We start from the raw sequence: 19,427 nt of genomic DNA, 5'->3' as shown, positions 1-19,427 counted from the left end.
CGAAGGGCAAGAAGTGTAAGGCAAAATGTTGGAACTGCGGTAAGGTTGGACACTTGAAGAAGGACTGTTGGAAACGGAAGGAATCCAAAAACCTGAAGAACGAAGCGAATCAGGTTGATTCAGGTATTGTAGATGAAGTTTTATCTGCTGAAGAATTGTGTATGATAGATGAAACTTCACCTGAATGTAATGTCTCTCAGAGTTTTGATAGCTGGCTGTTAGACTCTGGTGCTTCGCATCATATGTGCCCACATAGAAATTGGTTTACTTCGTATGAAAATGTAAACGGTAGTTCTGTGTTTATGGGTAACAATATGTCATGTCAGACTGTTGGGATGGGAGATATCAGGATTAAGATGTATGATAACACAGTTAGGACATTAACTAGTGTTAGACATGTGCCTGATTTGAAGAAAAATTTAATCTCTTTGGGAGTGTTGGATTCAGATGGTTATAAGTTTACAGGTCAGGATGGCGTCTTGAAGGTCTTCAAAGGTGCCCTTGTGGTTATGAAGGCAGAAAAGGTCGGGAATCTTTACAGGTTAAAACGAAGTACTCAGGTCGGTGAAGCAGCGGTTGCGTCAGAAAAGGAAGAAGCAGGTACTCGTCTGTGGCATCAGCGTTTGGGTCATATGAGCGAGAAAGGTCTTCACATACTGATGAAACATAAATCTCTTCCCGGTCTGAAATCCTTGAATTTAGATTTCTGTAAACATTGTGTGTATGGGAAACAGTGTAAACGGAGATTTAAAGTTGGCAATCATAATAGTAAAGATGTTTTAGACTACATTCATTCTGATCTGTGGGGGCCTTCCCCTGTTATGTCATATGGAGGTGCATTGTATTTTTTAACGTTCATTGATGATTACTCTCGTAGAGTTTGGGTCTATATGCTAAAAAGGAAAGCTGATGTATTCAATGTCTTTAAACAATTTAAAGTAATGGTAGAGAAAAGAACAGGCAAATCTATTAAATGTCTAAGAACTGACAAAGGTGGTGAGTTCACTTCTGTTGAGTTTGAACAATACTGTAAGGATGAGGGCATTGTTAGACACAAAACTGTTGTTTATACTCCTCAGCAAAATGGTGTTGCTGAGCGTATGAATCGGACTCTTATGGAAAGAGCCAGAAGCATGATCAGCAATGCTAACTTGCAAAAGGAGTTGTGGGCAGAAGCAATATCTACTGCTTGTTATTTAGTTAACGGATCACCTTCAGTAGCGATTGATTGTAAAATTCCTGAAGAAGTTTGGACAGGTCAGTCTTGTGACTATTCTCATTTGAGGATATTTGGCTGTGATGCTTATTCTCTGATTCCGAAAAATCAGCGTTCAAAGTTAGATCCAAAGTCGAAATGTTATGTCTTTGTTGGGTATGACTATGCAGTGAAAGGATATAGGTTGTGGGATCCTAAATTGCGGAATATAGTCATTAGTAGAGATGTAACATTTGATGAATCCTCTTTGTTAAAATCAAATGTTGAAAGAATTAAACAGGAACAGGTATCGCCGTGTCAACGAGTTCAGTTGGAGGCTAGATCTTTCGGTGACAGTCGAAAGGAAGGAGAGACTTCTGGAGACAAAGGTGTTGAAGACACAAAGGAAGCCGTTGAAGCTTCTGAACCAGTGCAAGTTTCTGAACCAGTTCAGCAACCAGTCACTCTGAGAAGATCAACAAGGGAAAGGAAAACTCCCAAAAGGTATGAAGATTCTGCTTCATCTTTTGCTTTGGTTACTAAGATGGGGAACCGTCTTGTTATCAGGAAGCGATAGATGATACAGATGGCGAAAAATGGACAAAGGCTATGGAAGAAGAAATGGAATCCTTAGCCAAGAACAATACCTGGGATCTTGTAGAGCTTCCTGAAGGAAGAAGTGTTGTTGGATGTAAATGGGTCTTCAAGCTGAAACGGAAAGTTGACGGTAGTATCGAGAGATATAAGGCGAGACTGGTAGCAAAAGGGTATTCTCGGGTTGAAGGTATAGACTTTCATGAGATTTTTTCTCTAGTTGTAAAACTTGTTTCTATACATACTGTGTTAGCACTAACTGCGTTGCTTAATCTTGAGTTAGAACAGTTAGATGTTAAAACAGCTTTTCTACATGGTGATTTGAACGAAGAGATATATATGGAACAACCAGAAGGTTTTGTACGAGGTCACAGCAGAAGATTAGTTTGCAAGCTCAGGAAATCATTGTATGGTCTGAGGCAGTCTCCCAGACAATGGTACAAGAAGTTTGATTCCTTCATGGTGAGCCAGAACTTTATAAGAAGTGAGTATGATCATTGTGTGTACTTCAAAAGTTTCAATGGCATATTCATTATCTTAGCTTTGTATGTTGACGATATGCTTATTGCAAGCAAAAGCATGGAAGAGATCAACAGGTTAAAGGCTCAACTCTCTAGGGCATTTGATATGAAGGATCTTGGAGCAGCAAAACATATCTTGGGCATGGAGATACACAGAGACAGGAAAAATGGTAAGCTTTGGTTATCACAGCAGAAGTATGTGGAGAAGGTACTTGAAAAGTTCTCTATGAATAATGTGAAACCTGTTAATGTTCCCCTAGCTTCCCATTTTAAGCTTTCTTCGGTTTTGAGTCCTAGAGCTGATGAAGAAAAGCAGTATATGTCTCATGTACCATATGCAAATGCGGTAGGCAACTTAATGTATGCGATGGTATCTACAAGACCTGACATTTCACATGCAGTTGGAGTTGTCAGCAGGTTCATGGCAAATCCAGGTAAAGAACATTGACAAGCAGTGAAATGGGTGCTTCGATATCTAAGAGGCACAAGAGATCATTGCATCGTCTTTAATGGTAGTGAAGGATCAGTCTGCGGATATGTAGATGCTGACTATGCAGGTGATTTGGACAAAAGAAGATCTACTACAGGTTACGTCTTTACTCTTGCAGGTGGAGCAATTAGTTGGATGTCAAAGCTTCAAGACACGGTTGCATTGTCCACTACCGAAGCTGAGTATATAGCTGCTTCAGATGCCAGTAAAGAAGCAATCTGGTTAAAGGGTTTGCTCGATGAAATTGGAAGAACGCAGGAGAAAGTGAGTGTACTTTGTGACTGTCAAAGTGCTATTCACTTGGCCACAAACCTTGCCTATCACAGCAGAACCAAGCACATTGATGTGAGATATCACTTTCTGAGACATGTGATCGATGGTGGCAAAGTAGCTCTTAAAAAGGTCCATACACGAGGAAATTGTGCAGACATATTCACAAAGCCAGTTACAGTAGAGAAGTTGCGGTGGTGTTTAGCTTCTCTTGGCTTGCAGGAGAGATGATGAATGGGAAAATTGTTGTCAAGGTGGAGTTTGTTAGTTTGACAATGGTCTTCTGGTAAATGTAGTTAATCGGTTTATGTAACGGGTAGTTTAGTTGTGTGTAACGGTAGCTATTCACATAATATATCGAAAGCCATGTAATGAAAACTCATTATTCAATAAAATCAGATACACATTCAGTTTCTATTTTCTTGGTCTTCTCTCGTTTTGTTCTTGCTATTCTTTCTTTCTCTGCTATTATTTCAATAAGCAACATAAAGAAATCATAATATTCTACATTGAGTAAATCAAGAATAGCAGAGTTCAAACAGTATCCAGAGAAATTCTTACAAGTCAATTTAAATAATAGAGAAATGCAACCTATGTGTAAAATTCGGAATAAGACTTTCGTAGAAGGAAACAAGATAATAGTTATTATTTCAAGAAACCATAAATAAATTAACAGTATAACTGTGATTAAGGCCGTAAAATGTCTACGGCTTCCATACAAAGTCCTTTAGAAAAAATCATATAAATTATACATAATTTCTACAAGGGCCGAGGTTGCTTGACAGGTCTCACTTCTAAAAGAAATACCAATAATTTACCGACAAGGAAATTACTAGGCTCTCGGCTAGAAATACATAACTACAACATTGTAGCCCAGAGAGCAACCTGAGTAGAAGGTTTGTGAAGAAGCTTCGTAAGGCTTTAGTGAGGCTTTAAAATAGCCTTCCCCTTCGAGTAGACAAATATAAAACAAACAATAGCCTGATGCGGAGCACTCAAAACTCTATGAAAGCAAAGAGAAACCCTCATATACCAAATGGGAAACACCTCGAACTATTACTTACCCAGAAAAGTTGTGTACGAGTGACTGCCAGATTCTGCAAACCTCAAGGGATGGCAACAGATAATTTCTCACATTTGAACCCATCAAACCCTAAGAACGAGGGAAAGGAAAGTGATTAGTATCATGCAACCTAGTGTCAAAGAGAAATAAGGATAAGAAAAAAAGAAAACATTAGATTTAAGAACACTATACCATCGAGACTGAATTGGGAGAAGTCAACCGCTTACCATTAAAAGAGTAGCTCCAGCTTTCATGGCTGGCCCCTGAGAAAGAGTTCTTTCTACTTCCAAAGAATTGGACAAAGGTGGGAGGAGTAAAGCTTGAACAGGAGCCAAGAATTGGGGAAACAAATGAGCCAAATTCCAATAACCCTGAATGAGTAAATCCGCTAAACAGATCATAGCCCTTAGATCAAAGAGATGAGCACACCACCATTAATGGAAGGGAGATTCCTGAGGCATCCAGCTAAGCAGGGGCTGCCTACTTGTGCCACGAAGCCATGGTAGAGCCGGAGGGAATGTTAAAAAAAAAACACAAACGAATAGTCCAGACATAGTTAAGCCTTGGTTAAAATTAAATTCATCACATCAGTCAGTTATGGGTATTTAATACATGTGAAATACACATGGATATGTGTTCCTTATAGCATGGATTATGTGTATAATAGTCGTATTAAAATATCAGGGTAAAGATTGAACAGTAAGATTTGAACTCGGACCAAAACCCAAGTAATAAATTTGCTGGAATAGTAGTTTAATTTTCCAAGCAAAGTTTCATTGGTTTCATTTGTTTTTATTTTTTTTATTGTTATATTTAATCGAGTTTTTATTGATTAATGTTTAAGATGGAGGTATGAAAATTTTGATTTTAATACACAATATAAATAGATGGTACAATAGGTGATATTTTATGTTAAAAATGGAAAATATAATAAATTTGATATAATGAAAAGAATATAAAACATTTCACTATTAAAAATAATAAATATGTTTTAAATAGGATTTTTTACTAATATATCTAGTATTAGAACAATAAAAAACAATTAAATGGGAAAAACTACAATAATTTCATTATAATTTTATTGAATAAAATTTTAAAATTCACTAAATTATTATCATGCAATATAAATATCTAGTGGAAGAAATCTCTTCAATTTTGAAAGAAAACTACAGTAATTTCATTATGATCTTATTTATTAAAATAATAAATTTTAGTAAAATAATTGTATGCAACTTGAAAGTCTAGTGGGAAAGCTCTTTTCAATTTTAGAAAAGTTTTAAAATCATTAAATTAAATTTTACAATTATGATAAAAATATATTTATAATAAAGAAAATATAATATATAAAAATAAAAAGATATAAAAAAAATTAAGCTATAAGATACATTGAATAAATTAAGATATTAATAACTAAAATAATGAATATATTACCTTATTGAAACGGGTTGCAACAAAATTCAAGAATATTAAAATTGTACATATCCTAACAAAAAAATGCATGGCATAATCATCATAATGCTTCTGGTGGTCTTGGGGAAGATCCACTTGATTGAAACTCAATCCTTACAATGTCAAATTTGTTGGTAATTCTTTATATTACCAACAAATACCTACTCATCTCTCTCTCTCTCTCTCTCTCTCTCTCTCTCTCTCTCTATATATATATATATATATATATATATATATATATATATATATATATAGTTTGTTACCATTGCTCCAAATTCCAACGGATCAGTTAGATATGTGACTATATAAAATTAGAAGTTTGTTACATTAATACTTTCCTCCAAATTTATGTGAATTTGTTAGTGGCAGGTATGATTTTTTTGGGTTCTGGTATTAACAATATTTTAGTGTCTAGTGGAATTATAATAGGGGCGTGTTTATTTATTTTAATCAAGATCTCTATGCTTAGGTTAGAACAACATGGTAAACTAACGTCTCTAATGATGAATAATGTCAAACATAATAATAAACAAATGCCTCTATGGTCATCCATGATCAACCATGGTCAACCATGATTATACCATTGTTGAATATGGTCAGACATGGTTGAATATCGTCGACCATGATCAAGGTCTCTATGGTTGAATGTGGTTAACCGTGATCAACTATGGTCAACCATGCCTAACCATGATCGACAATGATTAATCATGCTCATCTTCAGTTAACCATAATCAACCTAAAACATTCCATACTCTATCGACTCTTAATGCCTAACCATTGTCAATTATTAAAAATGTTTCCGAAAATTATTATTCATAAAATTCATGGCAGATTCATTGCAAATTCATAGAGCCATGGCCGCAATCTATTCTATTGAATGAGAATGGGAATGGAAGCTATTACATATATGTACCTTGAATTTTTTTGGAGAAAAATGTTGAAGAGTTTGCACTATATTGAAGTCCCATGAATTCATTGAAAAGCTCAACATTACCATCCTCCTGCAAGATAAGATGACATGAAGAGATTACCAATAAATGAACACGTAATTAAATCTGCAACAAAAGCTTTGTTAAACCTGTAACATTTTCAATTAAATTTGATACCGAAACAAAGCTTTAAACCATACTATATAAATAAAATTCAGTACCATCCATGCATACAATCACATACATAAACATGGCACGACTGTCGCACACAAATCGACATACTCAAACAACAGACTTACTCACTCACTCACACGGAAACCAAACACACATCTAATCACGCAGACTTGCCAATCTGAATATAGAAGATTGAAACCAACCACACATCTAAACACACAGACTTGCCAATCTGAATATAGATAGATGAGGAGAAAAATACTGGAAAATGATAAGAATTTCCCTCCTTCCTTTGACGAGTATATTCTCCGGGCTGCTGGGTATATGTAGTTCCCACGCCCTTTTGAAGGTTTTATCGACGCCGAGCATTATACGTTGCCGAGTGTTGTAGGTTGGTTTCTGGTTATGTTCTAACACGCGCCCGTAAATACTGGCGTGTAATACGCTGGCGTGTAAGACGCTGACAAACGATGCTTTTGTCAGAGAATATAACGAACTTGACATTAAACAAACGCAAATACCGGCAAGTAATATGCTGACAAACGATGCTTTTGTCAGAGAATATAACGAACTTGAAATAAAACAAACGCAGCGAATATGCCGCTTTATTGTGAGAGATCATAACAAATTACAGGTGCCCACTACTCCGCATAAATTCTTTTGTTGAGAAGATTGCGTATATTTCAAATTTAAAAATCGCGTTGGTTTTTCTAATATTGATAACCAGACCGCACGGCTTTGAAAGGAGGCTAAATAATGTTTCAAATCACTTTTCATTATTTATGGCTCTCTCATGTGATGTTCACATAATGAGTTTGCTTCATGAGTTTGCTTCGGACTGCTTTTTAAACTCTTGTATGACATACTAACCGTACAAGCTTTCTAAATACAGTTGTGGACATTTTAGTTTGGAAATTATTTGTTTATTTTACAATTGTATTACATTTGTGAAAGTTAAAAGTAAAAACATAATAGTCTTTAGTTTTAATGGTTAAATTTAGAAAATATTAATAGTTTTAATGGTTAAATTTAGAAAATATTAATAGTTTAGAAAGTTTAGAAAAGAAAAACGATAACGACTATATTTAGAAACAAGAAAATAATTTGCATTCTTGAATATTTCTGTTACATTTAAGCAAACTCCAATTGTTGAATTTAAAAAGTATTACTTAAATTTATTAAATATTTGAAATACAAAATTTAGAGAGAAGATCCCTAACTCCAATGTCATAGAAAAACAAAAACAGTTAAATTTAAAAATAAAAAATCTTACGAAAAAAGTTAAAGAAACCTTACAAAGTTATTGATGAAATTAAAAAAGAAAAATGTGAATTGCTTGCATGAAAATGCACAAAATTAACGCATCAATTCAAAGGGTGAATCTATATATAACCAGCCTAAACAGTGGATGCCCTCTAAAACTTTATCTACACAACATCTCGATGATGTCTTGAATAATGACAAGGAATTCACAGAATTATGAACGAGCAATGAGGATAATTATAACTATTGTTTTTTTTGCTATATAGTAAAATTTTCAAAATGGTAGGTTCCTTAACAACAAAATCCCATATAAGAATTAATAATACTATACTCTAAGAAATAAAAATCATATGGATTAACTTTTAATTAATAATAAAAAGACAATTAATTTATAGTTTTTTTCTAAATAATCTTAGATTCTAAAATTTTGAAATATACATTATACAAATAAATTATTTATCTCAAATTTATGGATAGATTAATTTTTTTCAATATTTTTAAGAGTGTTGCAAAACTTTAGCCCTAGTTACTAAATTTTTGAGGGCTTATTTTTGTAAGGTCCATTAGTTGTATGATTACAACGAGGGAAATAATATGGAAGCATCCAATGAGCTTCCCAATAATATTTTGATTTTAAAATAAATAAATAAATAAATATATATATATATATATATATATATATATATATATATATATCTTTGAATTCTCTAATTATAATAAATTCATTATTAGATATTCATATTTATTGCGCTATTTATTAACATCCACTAACTGTTTAATACAATATGTGTCCCTTAACCAAAAGGCATTATGAATGCCAAAAAACCGAGATGTCCCATAACCCATATAACCCCTATTTTATAGTCACCACTAGTACTCTTAGAGAATTACAAACTCTGCCACAATTCCATCTCTAACTACTATTACCATTAAGAGAAAATGGCATTGATTACTTTATAATCCTTAACATAAAATCTCTAAAATTAGGTAAACCAAATCTTCCACAATGCCACCTCTAACAACTATTGCCGTTAACAAAAAATGGCATTGATTACATTATAATCCTTAACATACAAACCCTAAAATTTGGTAAACCATAGTGCACATTGATCTTTAACACAATGAATTCTAGAAATTATTCCCCCCTAGTACAATGTCACGATAAAGACATTGTGACTCCTAAAAAGTCACAACACATATCAACTATAATACTTAGCACATTAACTATAACCTATATATACTTAAAGTGGCATAACATAGTCAATGTAGAGGTGAATCAAGTGTAGGTCCTTCAAATTAAATTCCATTAGAAGGGAATATAAAAAATGTTGAGTATTATGTAGATGATATTTTGACTATTGACATTGACCGAAAGAGCACTTTATGGAAGTTAGTCTATGCAATGATATTGATGAACACTCATAATTCTCCCATTAGATAATATCATAATGGTATATATTTTGTAGATCACTTGGGGCCTTAATGTTGGTGTGTCAAGCACATTTCAGCTATTATGCTTATTCTTTCACAAACTTAATTGTATATTTCTCAGATTTTATAAAACAATATTGATGAGTACGCATAATTCTCCCTTAGATAATATGATAATGGCATATATTTTGTAGATCACTTGGGGCCTTAATTTTCCTGTGTCAAGCCCATTTCAACTATTATGCTTATTTTTTCACAAATTTAATTCTATATTTCTCAGATTTTATAAAACAATATGATTTTTTCAAGTTTATCCCTGGATGCACTTAAATTAGAAAAGTATAGATATGTTTTTCTTAATTTAATTATCTGTATTTCAATGTTGATTAGATACAATATGATTTTTTCAGGTTTATCCCTGGATGCACTTAAATTAGAAAAGTATAGATATGTTTTTCTTAATTTAATTATCTGTATTTCAATGTTGATTAGATTCTATGAAAATACCAAAATCGATTCCTTCCAGAAGGTACCCATTGTGACTATCATTAGTTTTGTCCTGTTTCTGAGTAGAAATTAGAATTATCTTCGCAAGTAGGATGGCTAAATTCCAATAATACTTTCAATGTATATAGAAAGATCTGTCAGATTCACTAAAGTACCCGTGTTGAGGATTTTTCTTATATTATTTGTTTAGCATTCAATTTTTAAATGTACGTCTCAAATTTCAATTGTTGAAAGTATTTTTGTCTTACATGAAAAGAGAATTAGAGTTGTGGAAGAAATCAACTGAGAATAATAGCCAAAAATAGAAATTACCACATTCAAAAGAGAATAAACCAAGAAAGAGATAATAGAATAAATGTTATTCTTATCGTGATGAGGAGGTAATGGATACATATATCGATATCCAATGTATCATAAAAATGGTAAGCGTTTATTTTATAGTGTCTCTCTATAAATTTTGGAGTAAACATATTTTGATACATATTTCATTAGAATCTATTAAATGATAGAAGAAATTGTAGGAAGAAAAAACATTACCCGACACAACAACATCCAAGGAATTTTTCTGATGAGGTTGCAATCCACCAGTCATAGATGTTATAGGCTCTTCAGATTTCCTTGCTCAAAAGGCATGACTCCATGAGAAAATTGTTGGTTAAGTTAAATTGTAAAAGGTTCGGAAGATTCCCTAAAATGGATAGAATTTTAGCATTAGAAAATTGGAGAAAATGGTTAATACTTGCAACTATGGTAGTTGGGTGAAAGTGGCCGGACTAAAGTCTTAAGTTATTTGTGGAGAGATCTAGATGTTTATGTCTTGAAAGCTGAGAGACAATGTCTAAGAGTAGGAGTCAAACAAGGATAATATTGTGTGATAAACCCAAATACTCGAGGTTAATGCATCTTCCCAAGTCCACATGACTACTCCCTGAATCATTGATGTAATTTGAAATCTATGCATTAATTTTTAATTGGAGTGAGGCAAGCCAAGATGACAATCTACTATTTGTTGGGATGAATAGCGTGTTCCCAAATTTTCATTAAATGCCCGCCAAATTATTATTTTCAAATTTCCATTAACAATTTTTCTAGAACATTGTGATTTCCACGATAAAACATTCAGGCTAACACGTAAGAGTTCATTTGAGTTAAAAGCTTCACTTGTCTTAGATAAGTATTCAATGTGTTAGTTTGAATGTTCACATTTATAATAGTTATCCTTAAAATATTAGCTTACAACTAATAAATACTAATATAAAATATCTTACTAAATATTTATCTAATTTAAATTGATTTCAAATTGTTTTCAAATTTATATTAACAATTATGTACCGTATGTGTGCACAATTATGAGTGCTAGGTAAAGAGGTTCAACCTTATATTAGTGAAAAAATTCTTAGCTACGAGCCAAATTCAACTCATTTTGTGCATATTTATCCTTCATAATCTTTTCAGAAAATATAGTACCAAATATTTTGTTGACAAGATTGAGTAGAAAGCTTCAAGTGTTAGAGGTAAGGATTTAATGTGATAACATAAAATATCATTAACACTTGAATTAGTTATCCATATAAAACTAGTAATAAAAATTATTGAGCAATGTAAGAATATTGAATAGGAAAGTTCCAAAGCAATATGATAAAATCTATGAGTTAGAAAATATTTAAATATATAAATAAGGTCTAATTTATAGAGAAAATAGTATTTTTCATTCCGGGATACAATCTCAAGAAAGATTGATTTTTTATTGTCTAAAATACATCTTTGAATTCATAAATTAATTGAGCCCCCGAAGAAACCTTGGGGACTGAAATTCTACAAATTAAACAACTAGAACTCAAGTTTTTAAAAATAGCTACTAGAATTTGGTTTAAATTGAAATTAATTAAAATATTGGTAATGATAAAAGCTATTTCGTCTATAAGTTAGACTACACGTAAAAATAATAATTATCTTAAACACATAATTAATATAATATTTAAATATATGTGCGTTAAAAATATTATAATTTTAATCCAATGTAATATAAGAACAACTAGTAATCAATAAATATATAATTTGTACAATAGTGATTTTTTTCCAACACTATAAAAGTCTATCATTAGTAGTGAAGCTATTCATTTTTGGTTGTTACTGTTATTCAAGGAAAACTACTACATCTGGAATGACCCGTTAGTGGTCTACAAGGTGTCAGATGACTCATGGGCTTGGGTCATTAACCTACTTTCTCTTTCCTTAAGCATTTTTAAATCTTAATTGTAGCACTTAAAACTATATTAATGATAATTTTACATGTATTATAATACATTAATAGGAGCAGTTAATTTAGTGAATATATATGTATTGGTTAGTTGATGTTTTAATACATTTTAGTGAATTTTTTATAGTGTAAAAAATATTTATCTAATAAATTTCAATGGTAAGTAATTATTATTTAGATAATACCATTTTTTGAGAATGTTAATAGTATGGTTTAAGTTTCTTGATAGGCTTGCAACTAATATATTACTCCAATTAAAACCATATATTTAGTACAACTGAATAAGAACAAAATGAAATATAAGGATACATATGTAATTGAGAATATATTCAAAGTATCACCAAGTATTTGTAGAGCATAAAGATTACAAAATAGAAGGTTCCATGATTAATCCTAAAACTATGTGCCATTGATTTACGACAAAGACATCTCTCATCAATATTCTTCAGATGTGAGGGTATTTCCTTATTGAGTAGATAGTCCAAGTAATGATTTTATTACAAATAAAATATAGATATAATTGAGCATACCTCGTTGTTATAATACATTATGTGACAAAACAAAAATTATTGGAGCATTTATAGATTTAGCAAAATAATAGTATGTGAAAAGTAAATAGGTTATTATGGTATATCAACTTGTACCATCACCAAAGGGGTTGGAAGCTATATTGGAAATAACCATATAGGTACGAATGAGAAAATACATGACAATTATTGTGTTTTTAGATTGATGTTATCACCAAGGTTTCACCCTTATAATAACATAAATTTGTATCAAAAAATACATGCCAAAAATATTATAATGATATTTTCCCAAACACATTCTCTTATTAGTATTATTTGTATTAGATTTTTTTCTTGATGTATATCATTTTGGGTCCCCATATTAAAATGAACACCATATTGTGGGACTTAAGGGTTATTTTTGTACATATTTTAATGAAAGTTCTTAGTTCACCATTAATGAAACAACCATAGATTTGATCATTGGCATTAGAAAGAGAGAACTAATGTAATAAAAAACGTAAATCATCCATAAAACATCATAATAGTAAGGAATGGAGAGTGATTTCTTTTCACTCGATTATGATGTGTATTGATATAATTAAAAAATTATTAAGGGAGCATGTAGATACATCAAATTTAATAATGAGCTAATAAAATATATTAATGTATGAACCTAAAAACCCTAAACCAAACTTCTCCAAAGAAATAAATATTTAGCACAATAGATAAAGGTGAGTACTTTATATCATGTTTTAACTAGATGTTGAAACAATTGAAAGAGGAGGAAGTTAGAGATCTATATAAACCTATTGTGAGTACATGGTGAAGCCTACTACCAAAAGTAGCCATGCTATTACTAGAAGTTTCCTAATTCAGTTAGTATTTTTTTAAACATAAGCTAGAAAGGATATTATGGGATATTGAATAGTGAAGGAAACAAGTCATAAAATTTATTATGTGGCACATTTAAATTGATTTAACATTGATTCAGATTCATCAAATGTTGTGTTTCTTAGAATAAAGTCATTGCATATCTATTAAAAGAGATATATCAAATATGTATGCCTAAACATTAACAACTGATAAAAAATGTGAAATAAAATGAGTAAATGAAATAGAGTGCATGAGCTTAAATTGGAGATAGTGTAACTTAAAAATTAGGTTTTATAGTATCATGAAAGTTGAAACCACACTATTAAAATTGATGGTATGATATACAAATAATAGAAGATGTAATTAATGAAGAGATAATTGGTTCAAGCAACCTAGTTCAATGCATGTTTATAAAATCTTGTATTTTCACTTTTGTAGACCATATATATCGATGGAATTCAACAGATGATAAACGAATTGTGTAAGTATGCCATGGTTGCAAAGGAAATAATGAAATCGTTGAATATATGAATCTGAAAATCCTTATATAAAATGCTATGAATTCAAAAATATTTATACAATAGAGTTAGAGGTTCTTGAGGCCTTCTCCATCATCACATTATCAAGAAAGAATATGTTGAGACTATGTTAAGATGCTCAAAAGTTTAAAATTAATGGATAAATGACACGTATAAGTATGCATTTTATGCATACCTAATGAAATGTATTTTAAGATTGATACTCAAAGTTGTTTTATGTGAATGGACTTATTTTAAACCTTGAATATGATGGATATCATACCTTTCTTAATTAGAGATATATAATAACTAACGTAAATGAATAATTACCATAAACTCTTGAACTTATGTGTAAAAAGATTTGAACAAAGAAGGAATGTTTTCAAGTCACAAAGATATTTCAACTCTTAGCTTAAATGAAGTGTGTAGTTGTTTACTGAGCTAAATCAAATATCTATGTCCAATATTTTGTAACTCATAAATAATGTAAAATAGAGTGCAATAAATTCACGTATTATTCACGATCTAACAAAACATAAGTTTTCATAGGAACATATAAGCTTGAGACATTCTATTAAAACATATGATGTGATATCCAGGTATGAAAATATGTAACTAATGAAGAATAATTGTATTGAAGAAATCTAGAGCAATGAAAATATGGAAATGGTTCAATATATAGAATTCAATCTAGATTCTTCTTTAAGAAAGACATCAAAGATAACGATGGTCCTTTTTCACTTCCCTGTATTTTTTTTATAACAAATCATAATCCTTTTGAAATTTAATAGCACAGTTGTATATAAATACTAAAAATATTAATTATCTCTAAGATTACATTTCTTGGCATATGCAAGTTTAACAAAATTAAGGAAATGTTGAATTTGATCATTATCGCATTTAGGAAAATGTGTGGGTTAAACATATAATGGTTATTTTTCTCCATCACGATATGTTTTGGAAAACTATAACAATGCAATATAAGAAAATCTTGACAATGCTTCCTAATGGATACGTTCGAGGTTTATGAATATCTCTCACACTAAATCAAAGTAATTCTTCCTAAAATTTATTTTGAGGTATAAAAGAATATTTCCAATCATGACATAAATTCACATGGATAATCTCTTTTATTTTAAGTTACACTATCTTCAATTTATACCACACATGCCCATATTTAGGATTACTCTACAGATGTTCATATTAAGGAACCTCTTAGCATTATCCTTAACCTTGAAAAAACAAAACCTAATTTCAGCTCTTATAAAAAGTCCCCTTATTTTTGGGAAAAGTGGGGTCAATTTAAGCTTGTCAAAATTACATCTTAAATTTTATTCTTCACGACAAATGAGAGCATCTTCATGACCTTTTATAGAAGGTTTTTGAATATTTATAACACATAACACAACACAGAAAAGAATAATAGAATGATCCTTTTGATCAATGTTATTTTAATATCGCTAAAAGAATCATGGGTGTTGGTCTAAGAAATTTGTTGTTTCTCGTTGAAATTTTGATCATTGAAACACATGGTCAATAGTAGATAATACAAAAAAAATATCTTAGAAGACCATGAAAAAGAGGACTAGCATATCATTTAAAAACCATCCTCTCACTTATTTCTATTAGATAAAAAAATATTATCTAGAAATGAAAAAAATAAAAAAATTATGCCTAAAGACATTGAAGGATCCTCTAGAATTCTACTAGCAACACAATCTTCTCCTCCTCGATTATCTCCTCTTCAATTAGGTGCACTAGCATGATAATTGATACATCAATGGTATAGGAAATTATAAATGGTGGAATTAATATAAGAGGCATGGGTATATAATGTATATAAGTTACCTCCAGTCCATAAAATCCCATAAAGCTTTGAATTATTCATTGAAATTGTTCTCATAAAAACTGATAAAACACATAAGAAAATACACTAGAGAAATTGAAATGCTATTGGAGACTAAAAAATGGTCCCCAGTATTAAAAGTATGTGAGAAATCATTGCCATAAAACCTTGACTCACTCTAAAAATGAAGGCCTATTGGATGTTTGGTCATTATATAGAATGGGAAAGCCTTGCTTCTATGGATTTCCCCTTTAGTTCATAGTGACTAATGATATAACACATAAAAATTTTAATTTAATATTTGGGATAAACATTATTAATTATTATTTCGATATAAAAATTCACCGACTCAAATTTTTGAACCCTCAAATTTTAGCCATGGGAAATAATTTCCCCCAAAAATTTCAATCCATTAATCTAGAATAGAAATGAATTACAACTAATAATATGGATGAGAAAGCTATAGAAAAATTTATACCTAAACAAAAAGAGAAAAACATTCAAAGTTGCTGCAATTAACATAAATACAACACCACCAATATGTCTGTCGCAAATTAAAAATTAATGTTTATTCTACTCCAAGAGTTAGGTACAAAAATTAGAATAATGGAATATGGTAATATATATAATGATGAAACTATAGTTTCAAATCTTGTGACCAAAATTTGGACTTTTAATAGTGAAATATAACCTCAAATCCGAAACCAAAAAATTGATCACTTTTGAACCAAAATTTATTGCACTTCCCAAAAATGAAGCAAAAAAATCAAGAGGGAAAGGATTCTCGAGAAAATAGAATGTAAACAAATTATGAAACATAATGAGAAGAGTTACCTATAAGATTGTATGGTGAACCTTGAATTTTAACTTCAAATAATATGATAGTTTGCAAACAAATCTCCTATACTACATATGACTACTATTACTACCATTAAAAATATGAACACTGAGAAAATGGAAAGTATACTATTCAATCATTAAATGAGATCTCATATCCCAAAATTAATTCAAATAACACGATATAGTGGCCAACGAAAGAAATAATCTCATTTTAATCCAAATGAGGAGCGAAAAATATCTACCAAAATATCCATTTTTGGAAATTGAGGTGAATGGAAAGTTGTAGGCTTATTTATTTTTTTCTAGTCTCCCTCGAAATAAGCTCATGAAGACATACGTAGCTAATTTTTTTATAAAATAAATTTGGATTACTTATTAGTAATTAACTGTGATAAAAAAAGATTTCCCAAACAAAATTTTAAAGCCCTTAATTTTTTCCATGGGTGAATTTCACCCCAAATTTTTTTCGTCAAGATTATTGGCCATTCAACTATGCATGAAAAAAAAATATTATAAATAATGCAAGCATAATATATAACAAAGTTATAATTTATTTTACTTGTATGATTTTCTAGCCATTGAGAGAGGTATCACAGGCCCTGTTTTGTACAAACATAATATATAACAAAGTTATAATTTAGTTCATTTTTATGTTTTCTTACACACGGAAATGAGAGAGGTATCATGGGCTCCTGTTTTGATGCCTATCATCATCGATTGATGTAAGTATACACTTACCATTCATTTTATTTCTATGGTTTCCATAGTTTATCTTAATTTAATTTTAATATTTTTTTAATTGAATTGAAAATAAATTCCAAAATAGATATGAGTATTATTCTTCTAATAGAAAAAGTAGATATTCCATAGTAATAACCTAATTATTATGTTGGTGGTAGACATTTAACTTTCATGGAATATGTTAGAATATCCATAGTAGTAATGTTATATGATGATAAGATTTGTGTGCAATGAAGGTATGCTTGTTTAATTAACTTATCTCAAAATTAATTAACTTAAGAAAATTTCATATCAATATATGTCACATTGGAAATGTTGTATTTATAAGCCATGGTACAAGCAAATGGTATTGTAAGAAGAGCTATTTAGAATTTAAGAGTGTTCATGGGAAGTGGGAGTGGATATACATGCCTAAAGATATTGTTATATTTTATATAACTATTATATTACCTATTTTTATAACAATAATAAAGTTATAATTCAGATAATTATTATGATTTTTTTAATGTGGACAATGTCACATGTATAATGGGTTTAGAGTTTTGATTGTTTTCACACTTTGATTGCTAAAGGTATTTATCAAACATTGGACCAGAGATATATGTGTTAGTTATAATAAAAACAATAAATCATTTTATAATAAAAAATAGATTCGATATAGTATATTTTAATTTAATTTTGTAACAAAATTTTTAATTAAATTGAAAATGAAAAAGTTCCAAAACTACATTTCAAATAAATCTCAACTCTGACTAATATTGAAAATAATCCTAGCACCAATCTATTATCCATTGATGATTAAATTAATATTCGAGAATTCATATTCCAACATATACACACCTATCAATATAGTAAAATTAATAAAGAATAACTATGTTTTCACAAATTCAATTATATGTATTTTAAGTTTGTAAATTATGTTTTCCCATATTTGATTTTTAATCACTAATATTTATATTAATGTGCATAAATATATATTTTTAATATGATTTTTTAATAATAATGTTTTCATTTTCTTCTTGTTTTGTCTAATAGATGCTAAGTTATATTTGGAGGCCTTTTGTTTAACTCTAATGTGATGCTAAGTTCAATTTGAAGAACTTTCACTAATATTTTTAGTATATGAAATATTTTTCTATTAGAATTATGTAAAACATGCATATATTCTCATTTCTCCCTTTATGAATGGAATTTAAGGATACACTCCAAAGTATAATCAAACCACAACACATATATTAATATTTTTCTAATTCAGTATATGAATTTATTTTCTATTAAAATTATGTAAAGAATGAATACATTCTCATTTCTCCCTTTACGAATGGAACTTAAAGATGAACTTGAAAGTATAATAAAGCCACAACACATATATTAATGTTTTGATAACTTCATTATTCAGCAAAAGATGCATTTAATGAATTTGAAATATGGGGAAACCATCCATGTGACATAGAAGGGAATGATCTTGCAATATCAAAATAATTTTTTAGATGGTTAATGACAATTTAATAAAAATATTTTAGGAAACAAATTAAAATATATTTAAATATAAGAAAGTACACATAAATTTAGTGGGAAAGGTAAAGATTTTTTAATTTTCACTAATAGGGAGATAGATGTTGAAGAATACATACAGTCTAATATAGGTAACTCCTATATTACCACATATTGAAACTTTTATACTAAAAATGGTCATATTTGTAGTTTATAGTTACGAAGACAAATTCCTTAGTTCTTATTGTGATAAAAAAAATTCCATGAATTGAGATAAAATCGAACATGCATATGTAATATAATGAAATAAAATAAGAATCCAATGTTTCATTTACTAAATTGTAATAGTATTAGAGGCCAAAACAGGAAGGAAACAAATCAAAATTATTTGTACACTTCAAACCATAGAAAGTAAATTGTGCATGCTATTTTGACTAGAAAAATCTATAGTGAATTTTCT

Source organism: Pinus tabuliformis, chromosome 6, assembly GCF_031772625.1.
Source record: "Pinus tabuliformis cultivar Carrire ecotype Pingquan chromosome 6, CPIR1, whole genome shotgun sequence".
Classification (NCBI taxonomy): domain Eukaryota; kingdom Viridiplantae; phylum Streptophyta; class Pinopsida; order Pinales; family Pinaceae; genus Pinus; species Pinus tabuliformis.
The sequence above is the reverse complement of the archived record's forward strand: the minus strand, read 5'-3'. Positions refer to the sequence as shown.